The sequence below is a fragment of the Mus musculus genome, chromosome 14, assembly GCF_000001635.26.
Source record: "Mus musculus strain C57BL/6J chromosome 14, GRCm38.p6 C57BL/6J".
Classification (NCBI taxonomy): Eukaryota; Metazoa; Chordata; class Mammalia; order Rodentia; family Muridae; genus Mus; species Mus musculus.
The window spans coordinates 58428315-58445676 of NC_000080.6; the positions used below are offsets into that span (position 1 = coordinate 58428315).

General features: G+C 42.2%; 1 long non-coding RNA gene across 2 annotated transcripts; it reads left to right on the top strand.

Annotated features, from left to right (window-relative positions):
* Positions 1-538: 538 nt before the first annotated feature.
* Gm33430 lies at positions 539-16826 on the top strand. Of its 2 annotated transcripts, none has more exons than XR_383466.1 (3): positions 539-946; positions 1968-2178; positions 16793-16826. It is a non-coding gene; the product is annotated as a predicted gene, 33430 (long non-coding RNA). The 2 variants fall into 2 exon arrangements; XR_874657.1 differs by lacking the exon at positions 16793-16826 and adding an exon at positions 8424-8511.
* Positions 16827-17362: the final 536 nt, after the last annotated feature.

Genomic DNA, 17362 nt, shown 5'->3' on the forward strand with positions numbered 1-17362 from the left:
GGACACTGTGGCTGAAGCATTTGGAATTGCTTGTTGCTGTAATGAAAAAAATATGTGCCTCGTGGATAATAACTTCTGACTTGCTGGACAGCTCTTCAGTTTTGTTTACATTAGCATAAAGTATTCCACCCTTTAAAATATCACTCTCTCTTTTATCTGTTTTATAGTATTAAAAATACAGCAGTGTGGTTATGTTTAAAAATGGGAAATGTCAAAAACATCTTTATGGGATTTTTCTTTTAATCTTTGTTTAAAGGGCTTTGAGGGGCGGCTAGCTCTTAGGCTGTTTCTGTTTTGTCCGTTTCTGGAAAAAGGAGCTTGTTTTTTTCTATTAAGGATTCCAAACTTGTTGTTCTGGACAGATGTTCAGTACACATATGCACACACATGCATAGGTAAACACACACGCAGGCACACACAAACACATACACTCATGCATACATACATACACACACCTACTCACAAATATACATGCACATAACTACTCATACATGCGCATGCACACACATGCAGCTCGCAATGATTGGATGCTCCAAACTCGCTCCTATTGTCTAGTGTTTTGTAGTCTTCCAAGTCCTTTCACACTATTTAGCATTGCTACACACTCACACGAGATGAGTGCACACTGACTTGAAAAATAAGTGAAGACAACTTCCTGAGGATTCAAAACAGATGCGTTCGTGCTAACCAGGCATCTGCATCGACATTCTCTTACACTGTCAAAACCCGTGGAACAGTTTGTTACTGGTTTGAAGTTCTGTCTTCTGTGTTCCTGGCTTGCAGTGTTGAAAACCAGCAGGTGTGAAAACGCACCGGGGTGGAACATCAAAAGCAATCGCTACCTCTTATCATTGTGGCTTGGCAGTAAGCTCCCGGACACCCAGGATCATGATGGATAAAATGCACGGGACAGCCGCCGTCGTCAGAGGCACCGGATTCCAAGACTGTGAGTGATCTTTGGCAAACCCAGATCCTGGAACAGCCCATTCAAGTCCCCACAACTTAGACACAGACGTTGGAGGAGGATATTTCTGTAGCTATAGGCCTACAGGGCCGTTGAATGCTGTAGGTATATTTAATTCAGTCAAGTCCTGCATAATCCAGGGGCTTTGTCTGCTTCTTCATAAGGCAGACCTACTCGTCTCCTTCAGAGACTGGCTAATCTAACAAGATGGGTTGAGTCGCCAGCCACACTGTTATAGACAGAGCTGTGCATAGGCAATTTATTTGCATTTACTTTAGGGATTGTCAAATTCCAGTGCTCAGTTCCTTCTGGTCTGCTCCACAAAGCTGTAGAACCATCTTCATGACATAATATGGCTTTCCTAACATGTGGTTCCTCTTACTCTACAGCCTTAGTTTTTGGTGCAGATCTAGAATTCTAATTGCCTTCCCCCTGCTTCTCTCCACTTTGCACTCCTATCTCACAGACAGATCACAGATCTTAGTTTGTCAAGGAGATGAGAAGAAAATCAATTAAAAATTTTAAGTAGCAAGAATAGTATATTGACTTGTATAGTTATGGTATTTTTATTTTTCTGTCTAAAAAATTTTAATAAACATAAACCATTTTAATCACACACACACACACACACACACACACACATATATATATGTATGTATATATTTTCCTTGGAGGTTGAAACACAAATTTTAAGATGAGACATAAATATATCAAGGTCAACATAAAAACTACATCCATGTACATAGTTTTTAACCATATAACATTTAAAATAATTTATTAGCGACTGGATGAGAGAAAAAGTTAAAACTTCAAAGGACATTTAATTGAATTTGGCTCCACACTGAACTACCATTAAGTAGCTATCAAGCTTATAGCATAAAAGCATTTGAGAGATGACTGAAAGCAAAACCCTTACAGAACATGAAGTATATTCTGGTTGCAGAGACACTAAAATGCACTTCTTAGAATTGGTAAGATGTGAAATTATTCTTGTCTTGTCCAGCCTCAGGAAACAGCGTACAGGAGAGCACACTGCCTACTGTAAGGTCAGCGTAAGCTCCTTGATCAAGCCTGGTCTTGCAGATGCTCAAAGATGAAGAAACTGCAGACCTGCCAGGGCTACAGGCATGGATGAAGATAGAAGTCCTCAGCAAACATGACCAAGGCAAAAGAAGAATAATTTAAAAGGAATATGTGCCATGACACATCACAAGGTAAGGCAGTTCCTTTCAGAATGGAAGGTGAAACACTGGAAAACCAATCAATCAATCAGTATGAGTTTTCACCTTATTAGAACAAAAGAAAAGTCACAAGGTAAGCTCAATTCATATAACCAAAGCGTGGAAGTGTTTTAATGAGTAAACCCCAAGGATGTCTGTGAAGATCCCACAGCAAACATTGGGTTTAGTCATAAAAAGCTTCCTACGATTTGGAACAAGACAAAAATTGGTTGATTTTTATCACTCCTGTGATAGAGTCCTATAACTCTAGCTAGAACAAAATACAGCAAAACAACAGACAAAACAATAATGAAGCAAATATTCAAAGAAGAGACAAAAAGCTTAAGGTTTGGAAGAAGTGTAAGAGTTCTTATGGGGTGAGTGGACTGTGCCAAATGGGCAGAAGTACTGGTAAGGTTGAGTGATATCAAACCCTGTGAATCTTGGAATTAAGAATGGTAGGAGTGGGGCCACTCCATGCCTGCTTCTACCTGCTCTGGTACACATAACCAAGATAGCCACTGAGAGGACTATGGCAATTAGTCACATGGGGAAACACCCGAAGTCCTTCCCCATGCAAATAGGGTATCCTTAGCTTTCAAACTGAGCCAATAGGAAACATCCACCCCTGGATCCTACCCTACTCCTCCATGTCTAGATAGTCCCTATCCACATGGAATAAAGTGCACAAGTTATTTCACCAAGAATCCTCTGAGATTGGCTGTTTTACTGAGCTGTAACACTCTGGGGAAGAGTTTTCACTCCCAAAACATTCACCTCTGGATTTTGGATCCACCTGGCTGCTCAGGCTCACACCACCGCCCTCTGGCCGCCATCCCTGCATCTGGCACCAGGGCAACTGCGGTAGCAGATGAGACCCAGGACCTGCCTTGCACAGGCCTCCCAAACCTTCTCAATTCCCTTCTAAGGGCTGTGACACTTTGGGTTTTACAGGCCTGCTCAAGACCCTCAGAATCTATTTATCCCAGTTCAGCAGAGGATGACAAATTCTTATTTCCAGATAATATAATTATAGGAATTTACAGATTTAATAAGAATGACATTCTAAAACTAAAGCCACACTACAAACTTAAAAATAGGACAATGAATTGCATTTTGATATGCCAAAAAGGAACAATTAGAAACTAAAAGTTAAAGTGTCTGTTATAACAGCAGAAAATCCATTAGATTCCTCAACAGAGACGTAACAAGAATATTTAAAGTCTCCAGCTGAAAACTGCAGAGCACTGCCGAGAACTCACAAGACATAAGCAAACAGGGACCAGCAACACTGGTGATAAGAAGGCTCCACAATGTTGCCCCTACCTATTTCTTCATAGTTTCCATAGGGTCAAAGCATGATCTTCCGATGTTACAGGAATTTTTCTTTCTTTCTGGAGAGCCTTCCCAGGTCTCTGAGACTTCCTAGAGATTCCACCCACCCCCACCCTTGGTCAGCTGCAGATTTCCATTCATTCTACTGACCCCCTGGGCCTCTCTTCTGTCTCCCCCCACACCTGATCCTGCTCCCCATTCTCCTCTCCCATCTTCTTCCCTCCCTCCCTCTCTCCCTCTGTCTCCTATGACTATTTTGTTCCCCCTTCTAAGTGAGATTCAAGCTTCCTCCCTTAGACCTTCCTTCTTGTTTAACTTCTTTGGGTCTGTGGGATATAACATGGATATTCTGTACTTTACAACTAATATCCATTTATCAATGAGCACATACCATGTATTTCCTTTTGAGTCTGGGTTACCTCACTTAAGATGATATTTTCTAGTTCCACCCATTTGCCTGCAAAATTCATGATGCCCTTGTTTTTAATAGCTGAATAGTATTTCATTGAATAAATGTATCCATTCTTCGGTTGAGGGACATCTGGGTTGTTTCCAGTTTCTGGCTATTAAGATTAAAGCTGCCATGAACATAGCAGAGCAGGTGTGCTTGTGGTATAGTGAGGCATCTTTTGGGTACATGCCCAGTAGCGGTACAGCTATGTCTTCAGGTAGAACTATTTTCAGTTTTCTGAGAAACCATCAGAATGATTTTCAGAGTGGTTATACCGGTTTGCAGTCCCACCAACAATGGAGGCGTGCTCTACATCCTCACCAGCATGTGCTGTTGCTTGAGTTTTTGACCTTAGACATTCAGATTGGTGTAAGGTGGAATCTCAGGGTCATTTTGATTTGCATTTCCATGCTGACTAAGGATGTTGAACATCTCTCTGAATGCTTCTCAGCCATTCAGGATTCCTCTGTTGAGAGTTCTCTTTTTAGTTCTCTACCCCTTTTTAAAATTAGGTTATTTGGTTTGTTGGAGTCTAACTTCTTGAGTTCTTAATATATTTTCAATATTAGCCCTCTATTGAATGTATAGTTAGTGAAGATCTTTCCCCAATTGGTGGGATGCTGGTTTGTCCTATTGACAGTGTCCTTTGCCACACAGAAGATTTTTGCTTTCATGAGGTCACATTTGTCAATTGTTGATCTTAGAGCCTAAGTCACTGATGATATGTTCAGGAAATTTTTCCTTGTGCCTTTGTGAAGCTATTTCCCACTTTCTCTCCTATTAGATTTAGTGTATCTAGTTTTATTTTGAGGCCCTTGATCCACTTGGAATTGAGTTTTGTGCAGGGTGATAAATATGGGTATATTTGTATTCTTTTCCATGCTGACATCTAGTTAGATCAGCACCATTTGTTGAAGATGCTTTCTTTTTTCTATTGTATGTTTTTGGCTTCTTTGTCAGAGATCAAGTGTCCATTGGTATGTGCGTTTATTTCTGGGTCTTTGATTCTATTCCAATTATCAGCTTTCTGCTTTTGTACCAATACCATGTGGTTTTTATCACTATTGCTCTGTAGTACAGCTTGAGGTCAGGGATAATGATTCTTCAGAAGTTCTTTTATTTTTCAGGATTATTTTGGGTATCCTGAGTTTTTTGTTTTCCCCTATGAAGTTGAGAATTGCTCTTTCAAGGTCTGTAAAAAAATTGTGTTAGAATTTTGGTGGGGATTGCATTCGAAGCTGTAGGTTGCTTTTGGTAAAATGGCCATTTTCACTATGTTAATCCTACTGATCTATGAGCATGGGAGATCTTTCCATCTTCTGATATCTTCTTCAGTTTCTTTTTTCAGGGACTTGATGTTCTTGTCAGAAGATCTTTACTTGCTTGATTAGAGTTACACCAAGATAAATTTAAATTTTAAATTATTTGTGGCTATTGTGAAGGTGTTGCTTCCCTAATTTCATTCTCAGACCATTTATCATTTGTATAAAGGAGGGCTACTGATTTCTTTGAGTTAATTTTTGTATCCATCCACTTTGCTGAAGGTGTTTATCAGCTGTAGGAGTTCTCTGGTAGAATTTTGGAGGTTACTTATGTATACTATCATACCATCTTGGAATAGTGATACTTTGACTTCTCCTTTTCTAATGTGTATCCTCTTGATCTCATTTAGTTTTATTATTGCTGTAGGTAGGACTTCAAGTACTATATTGAATAGTTAGGAGGAGAGTGAGTAGCCTGTCTTATCCCTGACTTTACTGGGATTGCTTCAAGTTTCTCTGCAATTAATTTGATGTTGGCTATTGGCCTGCTCTATATTGTTTTTATTATGTTTATGTATGTGCCTTGAATCATTGATCTCTCCAAGGCTTTTAACATGAAGGGGTGTTGGATTTTGCTTATGTGATCTTTAATTTCTTTATTTCTCCCATGACCAATTATCAGTGAGTAGAGAGTTGTTCAGTTTCCATGAGTATGTGGGCTTTCTGTTGTTTTGAAGTCCTGCCTTAATCTATCATGATCTGATAGAATGCAAAGGATTATTTCAATCTTCTGTATCTGTTGAGGCTTGCTTTGTACCTGATTATATGTTCAATTTTGGAGAAAGTTCCATGAGATGCTAAGAAGGAGGTATATTCTTTTGTTTTGGGGTGAAAGGTTCTGTAGATATCTGTTAAATCCAGTTGGTTCATAACATCTTTGAGTTTCATTACTTCTCTGTTTAGTTTCTGCTTCAAATGGCCTGTCCATTGGTGACAGTGGGATATTGAAGACACCCACTATTATTATGAGGGGTTCAATGTGTCATGTGAGCTTTAGTAAAGTCTCTTTTACAAGTGTGGATACCTTTGCATTTGGGGCATAGATATTCAGAATTGAGATGTAATTTTGGTGGAATTTTACTTCAATGAATTGTCCTTCACCATCTCTTTTGATTACTTTTGGTTGAAAGTGTACTTTATTAGATATTAGAGTGGTTCCTCCAGCCTGTTTCTTGGTAGAAACATTTGTTTGGAAAACCTTTTTCTAGATAGTTCCTATCTTTGTTGCTGATGTGTGTTTCTTGTATTCAACAGAATGTTGGATCTTATTTACATATTCAGTCTATTAGCCTATATCTTTTTATTGGTGAATTGAGTCCATTGATGTTGAGATCTATTAATGACCAATGATTGTTAGTTCCTGTTATTTTGATGTTAGAGGTAGTTCTCTCTCTCTCTCTCTCTCTCTCTCTCTCTCTCTCTCTCTCTGTGTGTGTGTGTGTATGTGTCTCTCTCTCTCTCTCTCTCTCTCTGTGTGTGTGTATGTGTGTGGTGTGTGTGTGTGTGTGTGTGTGTGTGTGTGTGTGTGATTCTCTTCGTTGGTTTTGCCATGATATTGTTGGGCTGTGGGTGTAGGGGAAGAGTGGGGAGGGAGAGAGCCTGCATCCAGCTAGGGTTCCTGTGCTCTGGGCAAGCAGATGCAGGAAGACTGCTAGACATTTCCATTCAGCCCCGGGTGGGCATCTGGCTGTGTGAAGCCACTGACCCCACAGGCATGGGGTGGACAAGAGGCAGCCCCCATACCAGGTGCCCTGGGGCGACACTCTTGGCCCCGGAGATATTGGAGAGAGGGCAGAGGGAGAGAGGTTCCCACACAGGCAAGAGTCCTTAGTCCAAGGTCTGTGGCTAGAGCACAGGAAGGCCTCGTTAGGAGAAAGCCTATCCTGTCGTCCAATAACAGTGGGCCTTAATAAACAGAGACAGTCTATGGTTTTAGAGCTTTATTGTAGAAAGGCAGGGGGAAGGAGAGAAGGTAGAAAAGAGAGAGGGAGACTGGCCATGGCCAAGAGGATGGAAGGGGGAAAAAGAGAGAGAGAGAAGAAAGGCTAGAGTAAGAGGGAGAGAGCAAGAGGGAGTAAGGAAAGTAAAAGCTTAAGAGAGCAAGGAGGGGTCAAACAGTCCCTCTCATAGTGGGCTTGTTATCTTGTTGTTGCTAGGTAACTGGGAGGAGTCTAGCCTGAAGATCAGAAGCTTGGGACATTGTGTACATGACTAAAAGCCACGCTTTTCCTGTGGGGGCTGTGGGAGTGGTAACTTTGACAGGAGTCGGGGCCAGGAGACACGAGGGAACGCCTTCCGTCCCATGTAGATGAGAATTATCACCACTGGGATTCACTGGGGTTTACAACCTCAGCTCAACTGGAGACTAGGCTGTCTGTGCATAGCCCATTATCCCACATGAGATGATTACTTTCTTGTGTTTTCTTGGGTGTAGTTACCCTACTTGTGTTGGAGTTTTCCTTCTAGTTTCCTCTGTAGGGCTGGATTAGTAGAAAGATAATGTTTAAATTTGTTATCATAATGGGATATCTTGGTTTCTCCACATGGTGAGGCATGTGGGGTGAGTACAGGTGTGGGATAGAGGGTGAGTACCTTACCGCCCCACAACTGCAAGTGGAGGTGTGGCCTGGAAGAGATGGAGCTCCAAAAGGGTGGGGCAGGACTGCTGGGCTTGCTGGGGCCCGGCAGGTAGAGGGATTGGGGTGGAGTCTCACCTGTTGGTTATGGGTTAGAGTAGGCCTCATGGGAGGCAGGCAGAGCTGTAGGGTGAGGTGCAGTGCACTGTTTCACGACTGCAGGTGGAGGTGTGGACCAAAAGCTACAGGAAACAAATTTTAAAATTCAGAATGCCTATGCTGTATTCTACTTTATTAATTTTCTTTCTTTTTCTTCATGCTATGGATTGAACCTAGCCTGGCAAGGTTTTTTGTTTTTTGTTTTGTTTGTTTTGTTTTGTTTTTTCACACTAAGCACTCACTACCGCTGAGCTAACACTGATTATCCTATCAATTTTTTGTAGATATTCCATAAAATTCTGTTATTCTATTAGAAATTTCTATTATCACAAATAGGTTTTAAAATGTATTTATTAATAAGAATATTTAACTGCTGATATGTTGTTTATGTTCCAGTGGATGGCTCCACACCCATGTACATACAGGTATCACTAATTGGAGTGAGTTATAAACAAACAAGAACAAAACGAAGGGAGAAAAAGAAGAGGAGGAGGAGAAAGGAAGAAGAGCAAGAAGAAGGAGAGGAAAAGGAGGAGCAGAAAGAGAAATAATAATAATAATAAAGAAGAAGAAGAAGGAGAAGGAGAAGGAGAAGGAGGAGGAGGAGGAGGAGGAGGAGGAGGAGGAGGAGGAGGAGGAGAAGGAGAAGGAGAAGGAGAAGGAGAAGGAGAAGGAGAAGGAGAAGGAGAAGGAGAAGGAGAAGGAGAAGGAGAAGGAGAAGGAGAAGGAGAAGGAGAAGGAGAAGAAGAAGAAGAAGAAGAAGAAGAAGAAGAAGAAGAAGAAGAAGAAGAAGAAGAAAAAGAAGAAGAAGAAGAAGAAGAAGAGGAAGAAGGGAACATGAAACTGGAGGGAGGATTACTGGGTTGGGTTCTAGGGGAGTTGCAGGCTCCAAGGCAGTTGGAGGGAAAGTTTAGGTTGGATATGAATAAAATACATTGTATACATGTATGAAATTTTCAAATAATAACTTTAAAAAATTTTTAATATTCTATGGCTGCATAAACAATTTAGAGTAGCTTAAACCATCTAGAAGTGGAAAAGTGGAGTAGTAGAATTACAGAATTATGCCTTCTTACTTTAAGATGTACTTTAAAGCCACATTATAAAGTCAGTATAGTATTAAGACATATGAAATAATTTATGGAACAGACTAGAAAAATTAAAATTAAAGCCAAATAGTTATGGTGAGTTAATTTTCTTTTCTTTTTAAGTACCCAGGACTTTGTGTAAGCTAGATAAGTCCCCTGCCAGTGAGCCACGTCTCAAGCCCTCGTTTCCCCTTTTATTCTGATATAAGGTATTACTAAGTTGCATAGGCTGGTCTTGAATTCACCTTAATCCAAGGGAGGCCTTGAATTTACAATCCTCCAGCCTCTGCCTTCTGAATAGGTGTGATTACAGGCCAGTGTCATTAGACATGAGAACTGAGAACTAGCTTTCATGATACCAGAAGACCCTTCTAAAACAGGGGAGCAACCAATGGTCCTACCTAGATATGATGCCTATGGACCACATTCGTAGCCAACAGAGCACAATAACCCTCAGGGAGCTAGAGTGGCATATATTCTTTGGTGTAACCCACTGCTCTTTGGTTGTACTTAAGACCCATTCCATGGGAGTGCAATCATGCCTGGTACTGGAGACCTTTCCAAATACACAGGGAGAGCGAAGTCGTGGATCTTGTAGGAGAACATACAGCACTTTCTTAAACTGTTATAATCCCTAACATCAATAAAAACACTTGTATTTATACCCACAGGTAAGAGTAGATTTCACCCATCATCAAAGAAACTTCTCTTTGCAACAGAGGGTGGTTATTACAGAAAACCATAACCAATTAAAATGAAGAGTTATGAAACCCAGTTCAAATGAATACACACACAAAACAAGTTCTGCCCATAAGGCTCAGGGAATATTGAGGAAGAGGAAGAAGAAAGACTGTAATAGCCAGAGGATTAAGGAGTTTGCTGTGAGACTGTGTTTTCCAGTAATGTCAAAAGCTATACTCATAAAGTCTCACCGACATGATTGCCCAGACACAAGCTGAACAAGAACACAGATAGACTAAAGCAGAAATGGCAAGGCCAGGAGGTCTCAATCCTACACAAAGAACTCTAGGCAACTGAAGAATACTAGAAGTGAGAGAAATGGTCTTCCCCTGGGAAGAGCATCCAATTTGACTATCCAGGACTATTTTGTCAGCACTGAAGATGTGCATACGAGTGCATTATAAAGACCTAGCAAGTTATATTTAGGATATTTGTATGTGCATGTATATCTGTATATGCTATGACAGTTGGTGAATAAAGAGGCCATGAGTTTGAAAGAGAATAAGCAGGTGTATATGGGAGGCTTTATGGGGAGGAGAAGAAGGGAAGAAATGATGTAACTATATTACCATCTCAAACGTAATACAGAAAGATGGTTAAGAAAGAGATGGAGCTGAGTGGAAGCTCTAAGTTTTTCTTTGTTTATGTTTTTGTGTTTGTTTGATGTATGTGTGTGTGTGTGTGTGTGTGTGCCTGGGTCGAAGGTGGTCTTTAAAGAGAACACTGGAATACTGGTTTCTTAGTCTTTTCTTTTCCTACCTGACATAAAACAGATTTACTGAAGACCTAAAAGTTCCCATCTGTGAGGGAACCTGGAAAACAGAGCCAAGATGTCCATGCTGTCTTTGTAAGGTGATTAGCTTGACCCCGCAGGGGTACCCGACTGGCAGCTTTTGCTGCCTTTGCCCAGGGCTCTCTCCTCTCCCTTTCTTAGTTTCTTGGCATTATTTTTTTCACTCACTGGGTCTCTTGAATATTCTTTCTCTCCTCTTCCTTCTTGTGCCTGGTAAATGCTGGCCTAGACTATCCTACCTACTTCACAGAACACATATCATTCTTGCTCTGCCCGCCATAGTTTCAGCCACTGTGGGTTTTGTTTTGTTTTCCATTAGACATGAGCAGCAGCAATTCAGAGCTTGTGATTCCTCACTTCCCTGGGGCCTCAGTACATCTCCATGAATTTGAATGAAGAAATCTTACACATGCTTTCGGGGGCCAACTGAGGGCCTTGGGTTGGCTTGTAGTAGTGGTTCCCAGTGTACAAAGCATCCCTCTACCGTTATAGTTAGTGCTGACTCAAAGATGATCTGACAAAGTCCTTCTGACTCCTTTTTCTGGACAGGAACAGAATGTCCATCCTTTTAGTAATAGCAGAGGGGTAAGCCTCTGGGTTTCACCAGCCCCTCAGAAGATAGAAGAGGTCACATGGAAAACTGAAATTGTTTCAGTCTGTGCCTGCAACATTTCACCATCAATGAATTAAAAATTGTGCAGGGGTGCACTGGCTACTAATGCATCAGTCAACAATGGACCACGTGTTGTGCCTCCAGGTTATCACGGACCTGGAAACTGTCCATGATCTAGTGATATAGCAGTTTTAATGTGCAGTGTTCCTCCTTTCGCAAACACACCTACTACACTGCCAGTTGTATAACAGTAAATCACACTTATGTACAGGAGGTCAGACTTGATGGAAGTACCTGTGTATGTTCTTGGTTTAGTTCATTGCTAGTGCCTACATTTTATCATCATTTTATAGCATGCCTCTACTTATAAAATAGTGGTTACCATAAATTGTAGCCTGTAGCAGCCTGTTTTGTGTTAGCTGCATTGACCTGGTCCACTAAAGTTTGTGTGACACACTGGAGGATTCTCATCTAGTAAGGAAACTGCTTACCGCCATGCTTTAGCATACAGCCCTCTGTGGAGTGACAGGGCCACTTAAACAGAGTTCCTGCCATGTGTTCCTCATATCCAAATTAGAAAGTCTTCTTGACAGACAGGAGGAGAACAATCACACCATGTGCTCTGTTAAGTGCTACCCAAGAGATTTGCTTCTCAGAAGCTAGTCAGCAGCCCAGACGAGCTTGGGAGGGCTATGGTTGGAATAGTTGGAGAAGATGCAAGGTAAAAGAGAAGGGACCCTAGTAGAGAAGGTGCCCTTAAAGAACAAACAGCAAGACAAGTGAGCCCTCTAAGCAGGGCAGGCAAGAAGACTGCATCAGTGGAGGAGGCAGAGCTGGGTCACAAGTTAAGGCTGATGTTTCTAGAAGCCCTGGAAATCTGGAACTGATAGTATGTAAGTGACATTGAACCCCTAAAGGATTGTCTGTTGGCCGGGGTCATTTCAGCACAGCTTGGCACAATTCAGAGTCTGAGAGAGTGGGAGGTTGTAGCCTATATGAACTATTAGAAGGCCCGAGGGGCTGTGGTTCTCTTAGTCCTCAGTCAGTGCTGTAGCCAAAGGTCACCACTGTCAAACGGTTTCTGGCTCCATTCCCTGAGAACTGTCCTGGAGAACTGGATTGCCTTGGTTAATTTTGATAGTGCCTAGGGCATTAATAAGACTCATCTTTTGGTGCAGTCATGAAAGCCACTTTCAGAATGACTGCAGGGCAGGGAATACCCTGAATGTGAGGAGCCTTCTTCCACAGGCTGGAATTCCTGACTGGAGAAACAGGGAGGAAGTCACCTGAGCTCAGATAAGCCCATTCCTCTGCTTCCAGCTCTCCCCAGATGTGAGCAAGCAGCCCAGGCTCCCACTGCTATCCCATCTTCACCATGATGGACAGGACCTTCAGTCTCTGAGCCAAGCCAACCCTTCCTTCCTTAAGCATTCTCTGTCAGCATCACGGCTCTGAGAAGCCACACAGAATTATATGCTGAGCTTCTTCCTCACAATCATTGCTACTTATTATTAAAAAAAATGTTGTATAAACCCCAGTCACTTAAATGTCACAGGCAGGATGTGCCCATATGTTATGCACCACACACAGATATTTCTGATGGTTTGCAAGTAGACTTTTCCCTCCTCACCATGGATATCGAAGATGTCGAAAATCAACTTATTCTCAGTTCTGTCAATTATGTTTTGCTAAGAATCCAAGAAGGTAAAGATAAGAATCTGATGACTCTCATCATAACCACTTTCATCATCTTGTGTACATGTAAGCAGGGATGGAGTGACGTATTACTGATGACTGTGCCCAGCACACCAGTTGTATGTGTTACATGTCTACATGTTTCTGCTAACTGAATGAATAGGTAGGCATGCACTGCACTGGGAAACCCATGGAGATTCTAACTTCTTGTTGGGTTGTCCTAGAAAAATCAGGCCATAATTGTAAATGTGTTGGCTCTAAGGAGCTGGTTCAATGGGTAAAAGACTTGCCGTGTAAGCATGAATTCAAATTCCAGCACCCACAGTTTAAAAATGTGCTCAATGGTACATGTTTTTAACTCCAGTGCTGTTGTAAGACTCTGGAAAGCCTTAACTTACTGGAGACCCCAACCCACACCCCTCCAAGTGAACAACATGGAGCCAGGGATCAATGCAAAAGCAAGAGGAATTTTATTGTTCCAGTATGCTGGGGTCACCCTGCACAGGAAGGAGAGAGAGAACGACCTCATGCAGCCTGTTGGGCGAGTTTTTATACAGTTTTCAGAGCAGCAGCCATTGGGCACAATATGATTGGCAGAACAGTGTTATTTTTAAACTGATTGGTGTTTAGGGAATGAGGTGGCAAGGACTTCCCTTGTCTGTAGGTGGCCAATGGTCATGGATTGTGTCTCTGTGTTCCACAGGTAGCCCATGGTCATCTCCGCCCCCCCCCCCCCCCCCGCCCCCGTGTGGTCTGAGGAATGTAATCAGCCTTTCCCTTGGGAGTTGGTGCCTATGTTCTCTATGACTATTCTCTTCCAAGAGGGCAAGAGGGGAAGTGTCTGGTGGAATTTTCCAAAGTTCCTGAGCTGACCTATTCACTGTGATGCTGGTGACGCGTGGACCACAGTCACAGGAGTGTGCTGGCCAATCAATCTAGCCAGTCTGTAAGCTCTACATTTAGTAAAAGAAAGAGACCCTATCTCAAAAAATAAGTCAGAGAGTGTTCAAGGAAGACAGCAGACGTTGACCTCTGGCTTCCACATGTGCAAGCATGGGTGTGTGTGCCATGTGATTATGTACATGCCCCCCAACCTCCCCCCACCACACACACTTTCCTATACAAAAATTTAAAACTAAATAAAAAATGCAGAAAAAAATTTAAGAACTGTGCCATCGTGTTTCAAAGATGTGTGATGACTTCAGCTTACTCCCCAAGGCTGTAGGTTTGAGTTTCCACGTGCTGACTAGCTATAGCAGGTGTGAGCAATTGTGAAGGCAGACAACAGCAAGAGTTACCTGGAGGCCTGAGCTGGCTGCTTCCTCTTTTGCTAGCAGTCTTTCTTCTTGCAGAAGAAAGAGATTCTTGGAAAAGAGACAGAGCTGGTTCTAAGTAACTACTGGAAAAAGTATCTGGGCGGGCACACCCTGTCGGGGAGCCAGTGGCAATGCTGACTCCTGGCCTCATGGCCTATTGTAAAATCCAGTGAATCATGCATAAAAGGCTTGCATCTGGTTTGAGATTTATCTCTGCTACCCAATCAGCCTGTCTGCATTTTTCACTGCACTCTTGGATGCTTGTCCACCCAGGGATGAGGAGCTACTTCAAGGGAGACACAACAGGAAAAGAATATCTGGAAGACATATAGAACATGAGTCTCTTTTGCTATTATGATTGTTTATTCAAAAATCCTCTGAACAACAAGTAACAGACATTGACTTGAACTTGTAGCAATGGAGCACAGGTCTTGCCTTTTTATTTTGGGCGATGGGGTTTAGCCTTGCCCACAGTGCGACTCATCAAGGTGGGCTGTGATATAACGGGAGTGCCATGTACTTGAGGGATGCTGTAGAAAAGGCTTGGAGGATCCATGCTGCTGACTGTGAGGATTCTAAAGTGTGGCCTCTTATTTTTCAGCATCCTCTATGCAAACACCCAAGGGAAGGGCTTAGCTTAAATGTGGGTGCTGAGACAAAGTTTCTTCTCTTCCAGGGCTGGATCCCAAACAGCACAGCAGGTGGACACTGGGGTGAGGATAAGACTCCAGGGGAATGGGGCCAATGCTTGCTTAGTTCTTTCCATTCTTACAGAGAGCTTAGGCTCTATACTGTTGCTCTTCCTCCACCGAGATCGTCTTGTGATGTATGTAACATAAAGCTTTCAAGTGTTTCAACCAGCTTTAGGTATACAGTTCAGAAGCAGCAAGCACACACACACACACACACACACACACACACACACACACACTGCTGTATGCCCATCACTGTTGTCTATCTCCAGAATGTTCTCATCTTCCTAAAATGCAAACTCTGGCCACATCAAACCGCTCTCCATCCCCTTCTGCTTGCTTAAGGCAATTACACCCTTCTTACTTCCTGTCCTTATGAATCCAGCTACTCTAATGGTTGCAGATAAGTGGATTCATATAGTATAGTATTTGCTGTTCTGTGTCTGGCCCATATTCTAATCATAATGTTCACATGGTGCATTATTTTATGACGCATCCTACAAAGCCTTTCCCTTGATTTCATGAACTACTCCTTCATTGCAAGTGTAGGATGTATTTAAGGATCCAAGTGTCTGTTGACAGTATAGCCATTTGCTGCCTGTTGTGAATAGTGCTACTGTGAGTGTGGTCGAGCAGGGACCTGAGCCCTGGTTCCCATTTCCTCTGGGTCTGCATCTAGAAGCAGAACTGCTGTCTTAAGCTAACGTATCTGTTTCTGGGGGACCACCAACCTGTCTCCCACCATGGCTGTCGAATCATTGAGTAACACTGAATCAGGTGTGCAATGCTTTCCGTTTCTCCACATCCACATTTGCAGTTTGTGAATGATAGCATCCTCATGGTCTTGAGGTGGTAGCTCGATGTGGTTTAAGTTTGCATTTCCTTGATGAGAGTGGTGTTGAGCCTTTGGCGTGGGATAGATGGTTGCTCATATTTTAACTAGGTTGTTTTGTTGTTGGTTTTACATGTTACAAGCATTTCTTCATGAGCGTTTGCTTGTGTGTGTTTGTGTGTCTGTTTGTGTGTACCTGGATGCTCTTACTCATGTACCATACAAATATCACCTTGAAGCTGTGGAAATTCCTGATTACTTATCATCCAATTGATCTGAATTACTAAACACTGCTTCTTTCAGCCACACTATTATCTCCACTCATCTCTACCTGTCTTTGAGGTCCTTGTTCTGAAATACGTTCGCCAGGCTTAGTGTTTTACCTTTTCCGGTCAGTGCAGGAATGCTTTTGGCCTTATTAATAACTGAAGATGAAAAATAATCAGCTGGAAGAGAGTCACTAAATAGACTCCTCAGCTTTAAGGTTAGTTTACAAAACTCGATGCTGGACGGCAGAGGAGGCAGCTGTTTTGTAATAACAAGCTAAGTTCAAGGGCATCAATCAAAGCTCTGGCTGGGAGCCTCTTTCTCGGGGCCACACAACCAACCCTGGAAAAGTTGGTAACAAAGCTCTGATCTCTCTGGTGGGGGTTGGGGCAGCTACCTGTATGTGGAGGGTGATACTGGGAGGAGCAGAGGGAGTGAAATTGTGGCAGGGCTATATTGTACAAGAAGAATCTATTTTTAAGTTAAAAAATTAAAAATCAACAATAACAAAGCTCTCTTCTCAAGGGGCCTCAAATCATTTAGCTGTAAAATTAAGATGTTTGTTTAGACAGTCTATAAGACAGCCTTTGGCTCTAAACTGCTATCAATCTTAAGTGTCATTAGATTTTAAATTGGTAGTTTTATCTCATCAGACCTTAAATCAATGTAACAAGGCTGCAAGTACCACCGTACTCACTATTTGTAAAAATGTTTATTTATTCCACTAGGACAAGACATGGCAGAGGAACAAGGCAGTTTCACCTTTACTACTAATGATCATTGCTGTGAGGCATTTAAATTGGTAAACATCTTACCCCCCCCCCCCCATGTCTGCTTTTAACCTTGAAGCTTCTGTCTCTGTATCTATCTATATATCTATTTATCTCTATATGCATGCTTATATGCATGTGTGTGTGTGTATGTATCTATCTAATCTGTTTTAATTTATGTGTTTATGAGTTCCTGTGTTAGTGTATCTGTACCACGTGACTTCTGGTGTCTGCAGAGGCCAGAAGACATTGGATATGCTGAACTAGAGTTACAGTTTTGGTGAGCCACCTGATGTGGGTGCTGGGAATTCAGGTCCTCTGTGAGAGCAGTCAGCACTCTTAACCAAATGAGCCACCTGAAGAGGCTTTTTTTTTTATTATTAGATATTTTCTTTATATACATTTCGAATGCTATCCCGAAAGTTCCCTATACCCTCCCCCTGCCCTGCTCCCCTACCCACCAACTCCCACTTCTTGACCCTGGCGTTCCCCTGTACTGGGGCATATAAAGTTTGCAATATCAAGGGG